The sequence below is a fragment of the Schistocerca piceifrons genome, chromosome 8 (genome assembly GCF_021461385.2).
Source record: "Schistocerca piceifrons isolate TAMUIC-IGC-003096 chromosome 8, iqSchPice1.1, whole genome shotgun sequence".
Lineage (NCBI taxonomy): Eukaryota > Metazoa > Arthropoda > Insecta > Orthoptera > Acrididae > Schistocerca > Schistocerca piceifrons.
The window spans coordinates 434108238-434124098 of NC_060145.1; the positions used below are offsets into that span (position 1 = coordinate 434108238).

The 15861-nt window shown below is 41.1% G+C and overlaps 1 protein-coding gene across 1 annotated transcript in view; it reads right to left on the bottom strand.

The window, feature by feature from the left end:
* Positions 1–15861, bottom strand: part of LOC124711459 (cell division control protein 45 homolog) — a 143661-nt gene that overhangs the window by 51157 nt on the left and 76643 nt on the right. The window lies entirely within an intron of this gene.

Sequence of the window (15861 nt, forward strand, 5' to 3'; positions counted from 1 at the left end):
TTCCTTTTTGCCTGCTTCATTTACTGCATTTTTATATTTTCTCCTTTCATCAATTAAATTCAATATTTCTTCTGTTACCCAAGGATTTCTATTAGCCCTCGTCTTTTTACCTACTTGATCCTCTGCTGCCTTCACTACTTCATCCCTCAGAGCTACCCATTCTTCTTCTACTGTATTTCTTTCCCCCATTCCTGTCAATTGTTCCCTTATGCTCTCCCTGAAACTCTGTACAACCTCTGGTTCTTTCAGTTTATCCAGGTCCCATCTCCTTATATTCCCACCTCTTTGAAGTTTCTTCAGTTTCAATCTGCAGTTCATAACCAATATATTGTGGTCAGAGACCACATCTGCACCTGGAAATGTCTTACAATTTAAAACCTGGTTCCTAAATCTCTGTCTTACCATTATGTAATCTACCTGATACCTTTTAATATCTCCAGGATTCTTCCAGGTATACAACCTTCTTTTATGATTCTTGAATCAAGTTTTAGCTATGATTAAGTTATGCTCTGTGCAAAATTCTACAAGGCGGCTTCCTCTTTCATTTCTTCCCCCCAATCCATATTCACCTACTATGTTTCCTTCTCTCCCTTTTCCTACTGACGAATTCCAGTCACTCATGACTATTAAATTTTCGTTTCCCTTCACTACCTGAATAATTTCTTTTATCTCGTCATACATTTCATCAATTTCTTCATCATCTGCAGAGCTAGTTGGCATATAAACTTGTACTACTGTAGTAGGCATGGGCTTTGTGTCTACCTTGGCCACAATAATGCGATCACTATGCTGTTTGTAGTAGCTAACCCGCACTCCTATTTTTTTATTCATTATTATACCTACTCCTGCATTACCCCTATTTGATTTTGTATTTATAACCATGTAATCACCTGACCAAAAGTCTTGTTCCTCCTGCCACCGAACTTCACTAATTCCCACTATATCTAACTTTAACCTATCCATTTCCCTTTTTAAATTTTCTAACCTACCTGCCCGATTAAGGGATCTGACATTCCACGCTCCGATCCGTAGAATGCCAGTTTTCTTTCTCCTGATAACAATGTCCTCTTGAGTAGTCCCCGCCTGGAGATCCGAATGGGGGACTATTTTACCTCCGGAATATTTTACCCAAGAGGACGCCATCATCATTTAATCATACAGTAAAGCTGCATGTCCCCGGGAAAATTTACGGCTGTGGTTTCCCCTTGCTTTCAGCCGTTCGCAGTACCAGCACAGCAAGGCCGTTTTGGTTAATGTTACAAGGCCAGATCAGTCAATCATCCAGACTGTTGCCCCTGCAACTACTGAAAAGGCTGCTGCCCCTCTTCAGGAAACACATGTTTGTCTGGCCACTCAACAGATACCCCTCCGTTGTGGTTGCACCTACGGTATGGCCATCTGTATCGCTGAGGCAGGCAAGCCTCCCCACCAACGGCAAGGTCCATGGTTCATGGGGGGGGGGGGGGGGGGGGATATTACTATAAAAGATTGTTATTCAAATATTGTATTTTATACCTTATTCGGCTGTATCATCAGTTTCTGTAGGTTTTGTAAATTTTAATTGTAACATTGAAATTGTGCAAATTTAATAATGGACTAATTTGGAAGCTATCATTAAGATTCTATATAAAGAAATGCAGCGATGCTGCAACAAGTCAGTTTTGAAATTACTTTTGGAAGCAAAGAGATCAGTGAAGTCTGTCCGTTTTTGGTTTACATGATGAGTGTGCAGCTCCGATGTCAATTAATGTGAATAAATTTTGTTAAGCATGAAAATTTTGCATTAATTCATCAATGGACCAAGCAGAAGAAGCTAAAGTTAAGTCACATTCAACGAGAACCGTTACACAGTGATAGAGAGAGAGCATGAAGCAAAACTGTAGCACCTGAGCTTTCTTTTAAATTTACATTTTACATATTGTACAGAAATTCACTGAGCTGATTTCTAATAAGCTTGTAACATCAGTTTTATCTAGCATAAAATAACACTTTAACAGTGGTGAGCATATGACATGCAGCTTTTAAGGAAAGCATTAAACAATAGAAGCAATACTTTGTCATTAAGCAGATGTCCACATTTATGTTTATGGTTTCACCACTTAGCTGTTGTGATGTTTTCGGTTTAATTCAACACATTCATCAATTTTTACTTTTTTTCTGCGTGAGCACAAAGCATTATCTCTTAAAAACACTTGTTTTGAACCTATAATTTATGGTTGAACTATGTCGGAAAATGGATCGATTACCTTGTATCTGGATACCAATTTCAATTTTTTGATGGGTTTTTACTTGCTGTTACACATCTGTGATTTTTTAGGAACCAATGAAATTCACTACCACAAATTATTGTATGAACATTGTATTGTACATTTTATTTCCTTGCTTAATACGTATTATATACAGAGTATTGGAAAGGATTGTGATTTTTAATCACATATGGCAATTACATGTGCTTTAGCTCATATTTTGTGGATTTTAACATTTTCCTCAACTCTTTTCTTTTAATTTTGCATTTTTTAAGTATGGACTGTATGAAAATGTAAAATAAGGGTTTCACTGTAAGTACACTAATTTTGTTCTGCGGTCTAAAGTATGTTGCTATATTTTCTATAAAGCATGGACTAAGTGTTCTCTTTCGATCATAGTGCATAACCAATCAATAATATTTCAGTAACTGAAGTCACATTTATAAATAGTAGTATACAAAAGACTATAAAGAAAATGTTTTTGTGTAGTGATTACTTACAGGCATTTGTTGATCACAATACTTCTAAGTTTTTCAAAATACTTACTTTTCATAAAATACAGGTTCTACTGTCATACCACTGTGATAAAATCAATGAATGTAATTTTATGTCAAAGAATAGAGTTATAAGTAGAAATATTTGTTATGTGTACCATCTTTTGCTTATCCCATTCATCTTAAATCACATATGTAACAACCTGAAAGCTACAGAATAGGTAAAAAGTCAGAAGACTTTAATTGTTTTGAAAATTTGTGGGAAAAGAACTTTGTAAAGACAAACTTCTGCTCTTGTTGTCTTTTGAATGAAGTAATATTGCTAAGATAGTCGAAAACATTGTATATCATGTAATGAAGATTGTACAAATATATACTGATTTGTTGTACTCCAAAATCTTGTTCACATAACCAGTTTAATTATTTTGTACCAAAATTCTTCTCGCATTTCATGCTTTCAGTTTTTTTTGGGGGGGGAGGGGGGGAGGGGAGGAGGGGGTGATTGCAATAAAACTGGTTATGATGAGATAAAGGTACTAACAAATCTTGAATAATTTGACTGATTTCCAAGTTGAAGACTCAAAACCAGAAATCCACTACCATGTGTCTGTACTAAAATTTGTAAACGTCAACATATATAAACACTTCATGTAATTATATGATGATTATGGACTTTTTGAAAATATATACAATTATAAACAATTATTTGTACTTTGTTTTTGTAATGTACGTTTCAAAGATGATTCTGCATGAATAGATCATTATAAGAGAGTGTTTTCTTCGCTACATGTTGTTATAGGTAAATCTTTGTTCCGGTTCAGAATAAAATGGAAATGTGGGCAGGGAGAACATGTTATGTGTGTGTTGTGTTAGCATGGTGGGTAACATCAATTTGTATTTTGAAGTGAAATGACTAAAAATACGTCTATTTGACAACAGAAAATCCGCCAGTATTCACATTATTTAATAAAATGAACCTGAGCATCCTCTACACCAGTATAAAATATTGCATTTCAGAATGTACTACAAGCCTACAATTTTCTACAATGAAGACCAATAACAGATGAATATTATGAAAACTGTTTATTTTGAATTCTACAGTTGCTACCTTACACTACATGTGTCACTATCCAAGTGTGTCAACTGCAGTGAAACTGTGGCCAGCAGCCCAAATTTCAACTGCCTTCAGAATTAACGAACAGACATTGGATTATAGGAGGGTGGTGATAGTCACACCACAACCCACTCCTACACTTCTTTCGTGACACTCTCTGTGTCGCTCAATGAGAAAGATGATATACAGATGGTGAAACAACAGAACATGTAACAACTGGACTACATATTCCAATACACATTATTTGGTTTTAATGGTTCATATTTATTTACTGTGTAGCTTCAACATTTTCACTTATGTTACAATTTCAGGGTAACTGTCAAGGTTACTTTTACTCTATTTTGCCCATCACTCTCCACAAGTAAGACCCTTTACAAAGTTTTTCACCAAGACTGAATCCTCTTTGATGACAAGTTATTCTCTTGTGATGCAATTGCATGCTGAAAAATAGTAAATAAATGAGTACTGTAGAACATCCACAGTTTTGTCTTATTTATTTATAAATTAGTTTTGATGACAGTTGAACATTTTTGCTGGAGGTCTAAGACAAATTTGTTACTCTTTTACCAAAATTTACTTGCAAGATATGTGTGTTGACAGTGAGTGACAATGCCATCATAATCCACTTTCCTGCGACAATATCTACATAAACAATACACCAACCACTACACAAAGTATGAGGGAGATGAATGAATGTCCAACGCAGGAATGGTTTCCATTCTTTTATATTATTTAATCAACAGCAGACGGCTTTCATTGTAAATTTAATCAGATCAGACAAAAAATTGTCACCTCCATGAGACATTACATTACACCACTCCTAGCCTTGATAATGGCGTCAATACAGGGAGGAAAAGAGTTCACAATTTTCTTCAGGTATTCACTTACGCCATATTAAACCAAAGCCACGCATTAATGATTATAGGTGTATCCTTATGAATTACGAAACTGCACGAACATTGATTGCTATGTTTCACCCACTGTTCCAAATAGTCCCACACACTTTCTGTGGGATTAAAATTGTACGATTTAATGGGCCAGTTTATGTCCAATAGCATGACTTAGTGTTCACCAAATCAGGAACCTATTTGTTCAGCCATGTGACAGATATGTTGTCATCTTAGAAGATTGAATTGTCCACAGAATACTCATTATGAAAATGAATAAGAATGAGCAACACCTGCTCACCGACAGTACTGAAGTAAACATCCTGCTTGATGTTCACAGTAACCTGAATGACTGGCCCCAAGTCTTGGAATGAAAAACACCCTCAAAACATCACAGAACCACCACCGGCCTAACTACACCCTCCGTACACTGAAATCTAAATGCCTTATTTGGATGACAATGCACTTGACACCTTGCTTCACCTGAAAACAAAAAAAATCGCAACTCACTGAGTCGCACTATGCACCTCCAGTCAAATACTGGTACAGAAGCAATAATTAGTTTCCTTCCCCCTTCCCTCTCACAAATGCCTGGATGTTTCTAACTACAATTATCGACTTCCTACTCCTGTGAAGATCCTGTACCATCACAGGTCGAGTTATTTGCTATCATTTCTAACACCTGAGAGTCAATTTATTTAAATGCGTAATCACATGTTGCAGCTACCTCGGGTTCTGCTGAGGTACAAATTTAAAGTAATCGTTGCTGACCAGCAATGTTTTGAATAAGATGCAACTGTTTTTGCTGAGCACTAATGCTAGGTGGCAGAAGTTAGCAGTCCACAGTCAGCAGGCAGAGGAGTTGCGTGACCTACACAGTTGGGTTGAGAATATGTACGGGCCAGCAATGTTTGATTAAAGTTGCTAATCTATTTGGTATATGATTATCTATACCACGTTATTTCATTTGAGAGTTTCAACGCGAAATGATACAGGTCAAACAGTGGCGTACAGAATATTAAGTAATTGTGAATGTGTCAAAGGATTTGCTGGGCCATGTTTTCCACAATAAACAGTACCATTTCTGGCCTCAAAACAATTACTGTTCTTCATATTACCAGACATTCTCCAGTTTCTTAAATCATCTATCACTGGATTACACCAAGGTAACAAGGAATACCTAATAATATCCAGTTGGACCTCCTTTTGCCCGGCATAGTGCAGCAACTACACACTGTAAGGCCTCAACAAGTCACTGGAAGTCTCCTGCAGAAATACAGAGCCATGCTAACTCCATGGCTTGTGACAAAGCAAGCTGGGATAATTTTAATTCCCCTCTTGTTTTGCCATCTGCTTCCTTAAATTGGTTTTGTTACTTTGAACTATTTATCATTAGCATACATGAATATAATCTGCATTTTCATATAACAGAAAGGTTGGCCCTCAGTTTTAAGAATTTAACACCAGATCTAGTTTTGTGTATGTAATTGATATTCTAATTTATTTTGACTATTCCTAGTTAGTACCTTTCATTATAGTGTGAAATCAAACAAATATAAATTCTGTACTAATTATAAACATTTGGAAGACAAAATACTAGTAATCTATCAAACAAATATAAATTCTGTACTAATTATAAACATTTGGAAGACAAAATACTAGTAATCTTAAAGTATCTATTTGGCTCTATTTGAAAACATGTTGGCAAAGCCAGCCCTTAATTAATTCCCAAGTACTTTTCAGTTTTGTCAAAAGTATTATTTGCGTACTTATATTTGTTAATTTCATGATTTAAACACATAATTTGACCTAAACCTTGTAGTAGAAGCAACTGTTAAAAATATGCAAGTTTTTGATGTATTCCGTTAATTTAATGAGTTAAGTTTTAATTGTTATTTCTGTAAATTAAACATCAAACAATGTGAAATTTCAGTACCTATTATTGTGATGATATATAAGGGCTAGAGTTTTGGTCACGAGACAGTCAGTCCACAGCCAAGTTTCAGATGATGAGGAACTTGTGTTGGTTAGAACGACAACAATGCATCAACTTAACAGTGTAATAAGTGGTACACAATTAGGACATGTTAGTGACAAAGTCTGATCCATACGTACCTGTTTGTTCTTCAAGAACTGTGAACTTTGTGGCTAGGTTTTTACTATTCGTTGACGTTCAACAGGAAAGTATTGTAGCAGTATGTGGAGGTTTGCCTGCAAACTAATAATGAGGCTTATCGAAAGTTAAACAATAGTGCGCTGGCCATACAACTGTGTATTATTAGGGGGTTGTGACAAGTGAAATTAAAGTACTGTGAAACGCAACTGTGGACCTGTCGGCTACATTATATACGGTAGTCAGTGTCGGAATCCACAACCCATTTTTCAGCCAGTGTAGCAACGCAGCAAGTCGGTACCGAGGACAACAAACAAAGAAATAAATAAAGCAGGCGGAACCGCTACAAGCTGTCCATAAATGCGAAAGTGTTGCCAGTGCTGGATTTTGTGCATGAACTGATCTCTTGATTATATCCCATAAATGTTCGATGGGGTTCATGTCGGGCGATCTGGGTGATGAAATCATTTGCTCAAACTGTCCAAAATGTTCTTCAAACCAATCACAAACAACTATGTCCCAGTGACGTGACACACTGTCATCCATAAAAAATCCATTGTTGTTTGGGAACACGAAGATCATGAATGGCTGCAAATGGTCTCCAAGCAATCGAACATAAATCATTTCCATCAATGTCTGGTTCAGTTGGACCAGAGAACCCGATCGATTCCATGTAAACACAGCTAACACCGTTATGGAGCCACTACCAGTTTGCACAGTGCCTTCCTAGCAATCTGGGTCCACGGCTTCGCAGGGTTTGCACCATAGTCAAACCCTACCATCAGCTCTTTCCAACTCACATTGGGACTTCTCTGACCAGGCCATGGTTTTCCAGCTATTTAGTGTCCAAGTGATATGGTCACGAGCCCAGGATGCAGGCAATGTCACGCCGTTAGCAAAGGCACACACATTGCTTGTCTGCTGCAAGAGCCCATTAACACCAAATTTCATTGCACTGTCCTAATGGATACATTTGTTGTATATCTTGCAGTATTGCCTGTCTGTTAGCAAAGACTAATCTATGCAAACACCGCTGCTCTGTCATTTAATGAATGCCACAGCATTGTCTGTGGTGACAGGAATTGCCTGAAATTTGGTATTCTTGCCACACTCTTGACATTGTGGATCTCAGAATACTGAATTTCCTAATGATTTCTGAAACGAAATGTCACACCCATGTAGCTCCAATTACCATTCTGCATTCAAAGTCTGTTAATTCGTGTCGCGCGGCCAAAATCACTTTGAGAACCTTTCAGATGAATCACATGAGTACAAATGACAGCTCCATCAATGCACTGCCCTTTTATACCTTGTGCACGATACTAACCTCATCTATATATGTGCACACTGCCATCCCCTGACTCTTGTCACCCCAGTGGATATCTGTCTCCTAATTAATGGAGTTGAGAGGGAAAGCAGTATCGACTTAATTATAGCACACATCACCCCTGTCACTGTGTATACCCTATCCATTATAACTAATTCCAAATAAAAATCTTACACACTCATTATAATCAAACAAATACATGAATAAATTAATGTATAATATTTCTGCTTATAAGGTAGCAGCAAATGAAATGTGATAAAATTGCTAGATTATATCTCTAAACATTCTTTTGTACAGCAAACAAGAGGAAACTGCCACATGATGTTTTGTTTTGCTTTAGGGTGCAAAAAACAACTGGGGTCATATGTGCCCATGTCAAAACTATAGAACACAAAGACCGAGAGAAGTTAAAAAACGACTATATGTCACTCCCAGTTGACATTAGAGAAGACAGCTAAAAACAGGCACGTAGAGCCAAAAACAGGCACGTGGATAAAGGGCTCAAAGACGCACCACACAGAAATGGAGGTCCAGAACTAAAAATTAAATAGCCTTCGCCATATTGCTTTGGCAGATAAAAAGTAAAACACAGTCGACAGCCCACACGTAATTTGCTAAAACAGCTGATAACTCAGATGGCAAACCCAAGCAGGAACATAAACGGTTAAAAAATGGGCATTCTGTCAGGAAGTGGCGGATAGTTAAAACTTGGGCACAATGTGTGCAAATTGGTGGAGTAACGCCACTTAGCAAACGATGATGGCTAAAAAGGCAGTGTCCAATACGCAGCCTAGTTCAAATGACCTCCACCCGGGAGGGCTGAGAGGAGATCGTCCAAGCCGCTGGGAGAGGCTTAATAAGCCAGAGCTTATTCCCGTGAAAGGAGGACCATTGGCGATGCCAAAGGGACAACACCTCATGACAACACAGAAATCATCGGAGGGAATATAGGAACTAGCGGGCTGAGGTACGAGGACTGTAGCCTTAGCAGCAGCAGCAGCAGCAGCAGCAGCCTCGTTTCTTGGAAGACCGATATGACCAGCAACCCACAGAAACATCACACTGGCTCCAACAAGAGTGAGCAAGTTACAGTTTTCCTGGACCTGCTGCACTAAGGGATGGGCAGTGTATGGTGCACACAGAATTTGAAGGGTCGCTGAAAGAGTCTGGGCAGAGGACGCAATTGAAAAGTCTGTGATGGCCTGATACAGGGCAATGAGCTTGGCTGTAAATACTTAGCAGTGTGCTGGAAGCCGATATCGAAAAACACAGGTGTCAATGACGAAGGCACATCTGACCCCACAGTCAGCCCGAGAGCCATCAGTGTATACAAAGGTACTATCGCAAAGGGCGTGAAACTGAAGGCAATAGAGCGAGGCCTGAGTAGTGTCCTTATGAAGCGAATAAAGGCCAAGGTTAACATGGGCCACTTCACGAAGCCAAGGTGATGAAGTAGTTGCAGGTAGTGTGAAGTTAAGCTGCCAGAGCAAGTGCTGAAAGCGAACTCCAGGAAGTAACAGAGAAAAGGGACACGCCCCATACTGATGATCAAAGGAAGCATTGAAGGAGGAGCCACTGGATGGGTGCCCATGCATTGCAGACAAACAGCATGTATTCCAGCTGAGGAGAAAGTCATGGCAGTAGGACAGTGGTAGTTCAGCAGCTTAAGTATACAGACTATCAACCGGACTAGTGTAAAAGGCGCCAGTGGTCAAACGGATGTCACAATGGTGAATGGTGTTGAGACGGCGTAAGAGGGATGAACGTGCAGACGCATAAACAAGCCACCCATAGTCAAGTTTTGAACGGACAAGGGACCGGTACAAACAGAGGCGGGTGGTTCGATTGGCACCTCAGGAAGTAGCACTGAGGACACGTTGGACACTGAGGAACCGCATACAGCGGGCTGCCAGGTAAGGCACATGGGAGGACCAAGAGTGTTTGTCATCGAGCACGAGCCCCAGAAATTTCATAGCTTCAACAAATGGAAGGGCAACAGGCCCAAGATGTAAAGATGACAGGAGAAACCATTTGTGCCACCAGAAATTCATATAGAAAGTTTAGTCAGTGGAAAAATGAAAGCCATTGTCAATGCTCCAGGAGTGAAGTCAATCAAGACATCACTGCAGCTGCCGCTCAATGAGACAGATCCATGGAGAACTGCAATAGATGGAAAAATCATAAACAAAAAGGGAGCTGAAGATGCCTGGCAGGAGATAGGCCATCATTGGGTTAATGGCGATAGGATGACACTCAGGACGGAACTCTGAGGCACACTGTTTCCCTGGTTAAGTTGGTTAAGAAGGTCAGCCAAGAGAGCACCTCTCTGACAGGTCCTGGGAGAACCCCAAAGGGGACAATGCGCATTAAAGTAACAAAAATTGGGGCGGTAGCTGCCCAATAAGCTGAAGGAAGTCTGCCCCGGTGACATCGAATGACGGAGGGGGATAAACGATACAGAAAGAAAAAGTCAAGTGGGGAAGGAAAAGGTGAACTGAAACAGCTTGAAGATGGGTAGTCAGGGAGATAGGTTGACAGCAAATGTCATCCTGTATGGGCAGCATGACGCCCTCATGAGATGGAATTCCAACCTCAGGGGAAATGTCAAAATGAACCGTTAAGAAATGTGAAAACTCAAAGACTTTGTGAGGGTGCAATTTTGTTTCCTGAAGGCAGAGTACAAGGGGACACTGTGATGCTAAAAGCAGCTGTAAATCCTCTTTGTGGGACAGAAGGCCGCAAACATTCCATTGAAGGAGAGTCATGACGAGGAAGAGATGTCGGTGGCTGCCGAGTGACAGCCTGTGAAGAGTCGCTACTACAGGGCACAGGAGCAGGAGGATCCTGCTCCATGGTGCCCACAGAAGCATCGGCTTGCTTATGCAGTCAGTCTGTGGAGTCCAACAATGAAAAATGGTTGGTGATGTGCATCCTCAAGAAGATCTTTGAGTCGGCGAAGGAGAAGACCGTTTGTCTTCGATGGACTTCTTTGAGCCTTTCTGGTTAGACGAAGACTCGGGTGCTGTTTTGTGGGTGGCTTTGTCTCTTGAGGTGAGAGTTTGATGGCTTGTTGCACAGCTGGACAGGGGTATGGTGATGCTACCTTGACACTAAGCGATTTCACAACCTCAGAGCTGAATTGGCGGTTGCATGTCTGCGTGGCCATGTCCTTCATGGAGCAAGGGGGAATAAGAACAGAGATATAGGTGTCAGAAGGGAAAATGCACAGTTTGTCACTAGCCAATAACTTGCAAGCGACTTGGTAAGGCACTTTTTCTTTTACCTGAATCTCTTGGACAGCCCCCTCATCAAGATACATGGGACAATCCCGAGAGGAGGCAACGTGGCCACAATTGCAGTTAATATAGTGGGGAGAAGGAGGCAGACAATTGCCCTCATACACATCCCTACCACAGGTTACACATTTGGCTGGGTATCGACAAGACTTTCTAGGGTGGTTGAAATGATGGCACTGGTAGCAGTGAATTGGGTTCGGAATGTATGGCTGGACTGTGATAATTTCATAGCCTGCTTTGATCTTGGACGGAACCACCACTCTACCAAAGGTGAGATAAAGAGTGCGGGTGGGCACTAAGGAGGAATCTACCTTTTTAATTACACGATGGACGGCAATAACACCCTGATCAGAGAGGTAAGATTGGATTTAGGCCTCGGTTAGACCATCAAGCAGCCTAGTGTAAATGTTACCACAGGAAGAATTCAAAGTTCTATGGGCCTCGACACAAACAGGGTAGCCATGGAGAAGCGAGGTGGCAACCAGTTGTGTTTGAGGATCAGAAGTAGTATCTAAAAACGAAGTGCCATTCTGTACTCAAGAGCAGGATTTCACAGAGCTGGCAATTGCACCAACATATTTCTGAATAATAAATGGATTTACCATGTGAAAAGATTGACCGTCTTCAGTACGTAAGACCATGAGGAACTGTGATGCAGCGGGAAGGGTATTTGAATCATTAGCCTCATTATGTTTATGTTCCGTAGACGTTGACTGTGAAGATGATTGACTCGTTGCGAGAAAATTCCCCATGATTCCCATTGTCTCCGATGGCGCGCTCCTTCCAACTGGGGGTCCCCTTCACAAGGGGGTGCACCTGCCATAGAGGATTGTTCACATCTCAGGTCACACCTCCCGAACACCTGACAGAGGGACCGATCGGCAATTTGGGACGGTTGCAGCTCAGGCAATCACACCTCCCTAGGCCTGGCCTGTAAGGGGGGTACGTGCAAATCCTACCTGTCAACCCGGGGCTGCGAATTATGCATTACCCAGTCACCTGTAATGCGTCAGATGTGTGGGCTGGCCTTCAGGAGCACACAACCCCAATTCCTGCTTAAAAGTTAAGCCATGCCCAGAACCTCTCCCTGAATCCATTTCCCTCCTCACCCCTATAACAGCCTGCATGCCTACTTTCTCATGCTCCCCACAATCCACAAACCCCAACAATCCTGGATGCTCCATTGTGGTTGGTTATTCTGTCCCTTCTGAAAGAATTTTGGCCCTCATTGACCAACACCTCCAACCAATTGCCAGACATCAAGTCTTCAACATCAAAGATGCCAACCATTTCCTTCATCAACTCTCCACCATCCTCACCCTTCTATCCCCTCGATCCCTACTTGTCACTAGTGATGCTAGTTCCCAATGCACCAAAATTCCTCATATCCATGGTCTTCCACTATTGGACACTACCTTTCCCAACATCCTTCAGACTCATACCCCACTCACTCCTCATACCTCACTAATTTCATCCTAACCCACAACTACTTCTTCTTTGAAGAGAAACCTTTCAAACAAATCCACAACACAGCCATGGACACCTGTATGGCACCCTCCTATGCCAACCTGTTTATGGTCTGCCTAGAGAACGCCTTCCTAGCCTCCCAAAATGCCAAACTCATAGCCTGGTTCCAGTTAACTGATGATCTCTTCATGATCTGGACTCAGGGCCAAGACAACATATCTTCATTCTTTCACAATCTCAACAGCTTCTCTCCCACGTGCTTCACCTGATAATCATCAACCCACCATGCTACTGTCCTTGACGTGACCTCAAGGAGCTTTGTCACCCAGTACCATCCCACAACTGGAACAACTGAATCCCATATTTCACCAGGACCTTGATTACCTATCATCATGCCTAGAAATGAGGGATATCCTACCCAAGATCCTTCCCACCACTCCTAAAGTGGTGTTCTGCCACCCATCCAACCTCCACATCATCTTAGTCCATCCCTATGCCCATCCCAAACTGTTGCTACAAGGATCATATCCCCATGGAAGACCCAGGTGCAAGACCTGCTCAATCCACCCACTCAGCACTTCCTATTCTGGTTCTGTCACAAGCTTATCGTACGCCATCGGTGGTTGGGCTGCCTGTAAAAGAATCCATGTCATTTACCAGTTCTGCTGCAATCATTGTTCAGCTTTTTGTATTGTTATGACTATCAATCAGCTGTCCATAAGGATGAATGGCTGCCGCCAAACTATGGCCAAGAGCAAAGTAGACCACCATGTGGCAGAACATGCAGTTGAACATAACAGGCTTGATTTCAATGGCTGCTTCACTAATGAATCATCTGGATCCTCCTCTCCACCACCAGCTTTTCTTAATTGCGCACATTGGAGTTATCATTACAATACATTCTCCCACTCCCATAACTACCCGGCCTAAGACTACAGCAACATAGTGTCCCCACACCCTCTACACAACAGTTTCCAATCCCCCCCCTCAAATCACTTCACCTCCTCCCCATTCTCATCTCTCACACACTCTGTTTGCTGTCCTCACCAATGCATCCACCCATCTCTCCCTGCTCCTCTCCTTTTTGGCTTCGTTTTTCACGCCTCCCTGCCACACAACCTCCTGACACTGCACCTGTTGGCATTCTAGTACCTGGACACACTTTCAGACAGTGTTCCTTCTTCCCCCACCACTACACTGCTATCCTTTATCCTTCACAGCCCATTCCAGATTGCTGCTCCAGCCTATGGGGATGTTGCAGTCTAGTGCAAGCTACCAAAGTTGGTGGTCATCCATGCATGAAGTGTGCTTGCTTGTGTGAATGAATGGTGTGTGTTTCTCTTATTCTGATGAAAGCTGTGGTTGAAAGCTTATCTATGTGTATCTTTTTATTGTGTCTGTCTGCAACTTAACGTGTCATCTTTACGGAAAGTAGCAATCTTTCTTTTCCTACACTGTTTATATTCTTACATGGAGTTTCCATTGTTTAATTTTACTTTCCTTACGACCTTTACAGAAAGAGTTTCTTTTTATAAAACTTTGTTCTTGACTATTTTCCAATTTTTAAGCTCACCTTACAAAATATTGGACACCTTCTAAATAGAGCACGCTGATTATTTTGAAGTGCTATAGAACAAGTACCAGTAGTTCATAATCCTTTATCACTGTAGTCAGTCATGGTAGTGAATCTGTGTGCATTTTTCAATCAGCTGTGTGGAATCAGTGCAGAAGATGTGTCAGAAAGGAACTATCACATTTGTACAAATCCTTGAGTTCACAGTGAATGTAATTGACCTATTTGTTTGCGTACCAACAAGGTCTGTCCGAAGTGTCTACATGGAATGGTGTTTGACTCACAGACATTTAACACAACATGAGTTGTTGTTAAGAGATTCAAACCAATGGGGTGTAGTGAAGAGTGTCATGCCTTGTCAATGACAGTCGGGTTTCCAACCTAATAGGAATTGCTGCTGTCAGTGGCTCCAAGCCCATCTAAAACAGCTTCCGAGAAAACACTGCAAAGGGTACTGCATGCAACAGACATTTTAAGTTGGGTACTTCGCAAAAGATCATGCTCACAGAGGCATGCAATGCTGCATATTCTTAATGAGCCACATTTTACCATTTCTTCCAGTTCCATTCATTTATGACACATGAGAGGAATGATTGTTAAAATGCCTGTGTGTGTACTGTAATCAGCTTCTTATTCTCTTTGCAGTGCTATGTACTTCATAGCAGGCTTCAGTATTTTCAGTATATTCAAGTAATACCAGTTCCCTACAGTTTGCAAGTAGGTTTTCAAGGGGTGGTTGATGTCTGCTCTCCAGCATTAGTCTATTTAGGCTTTTCAGCATTTGCACAATTTTCTCCCATGAATTACATTTATCTACAATCATTTGTGCTGCCCTTGGACACTGCTCTAAGATGGGATGCAACAGAGTTTTGCAAGCAGCCTTCTTTGTTGACTGACTGCATTTATTCCATTATCCTACCAACGAACCAAAGACTGTCACACGCTGTCCCTACAACTGAGCCTATGTCATCATTCTATTTCACATGTTCCGGCGTAACATCAAGTGCTGGCACATCGGCATGGAATATAACCTCAGAGAAGACTGTGAGATGATGTCAGCCAATAGTACGCTAACTAGGACACTAGAAGATGAGCCCTCATCCTAACTGTTTACCTGAGACTTGTGCCTTATATTGATAGCTTGCACGGAAATTGTATATAGCGAAGGACATTGATTATTTGCATGTCGCCAATTGCGTCAGAGTTAAGTGTGGTCGGTTCAATTTATTGTAATAAACTCCATTAATATGATTTGCTTTTATATTAATAAGATTTGCTTGTATGTTGTTTAGCTATTCAAGAAAACAACTCCCTAGGCACCCTATATTGCATCAGTGGGCAGGA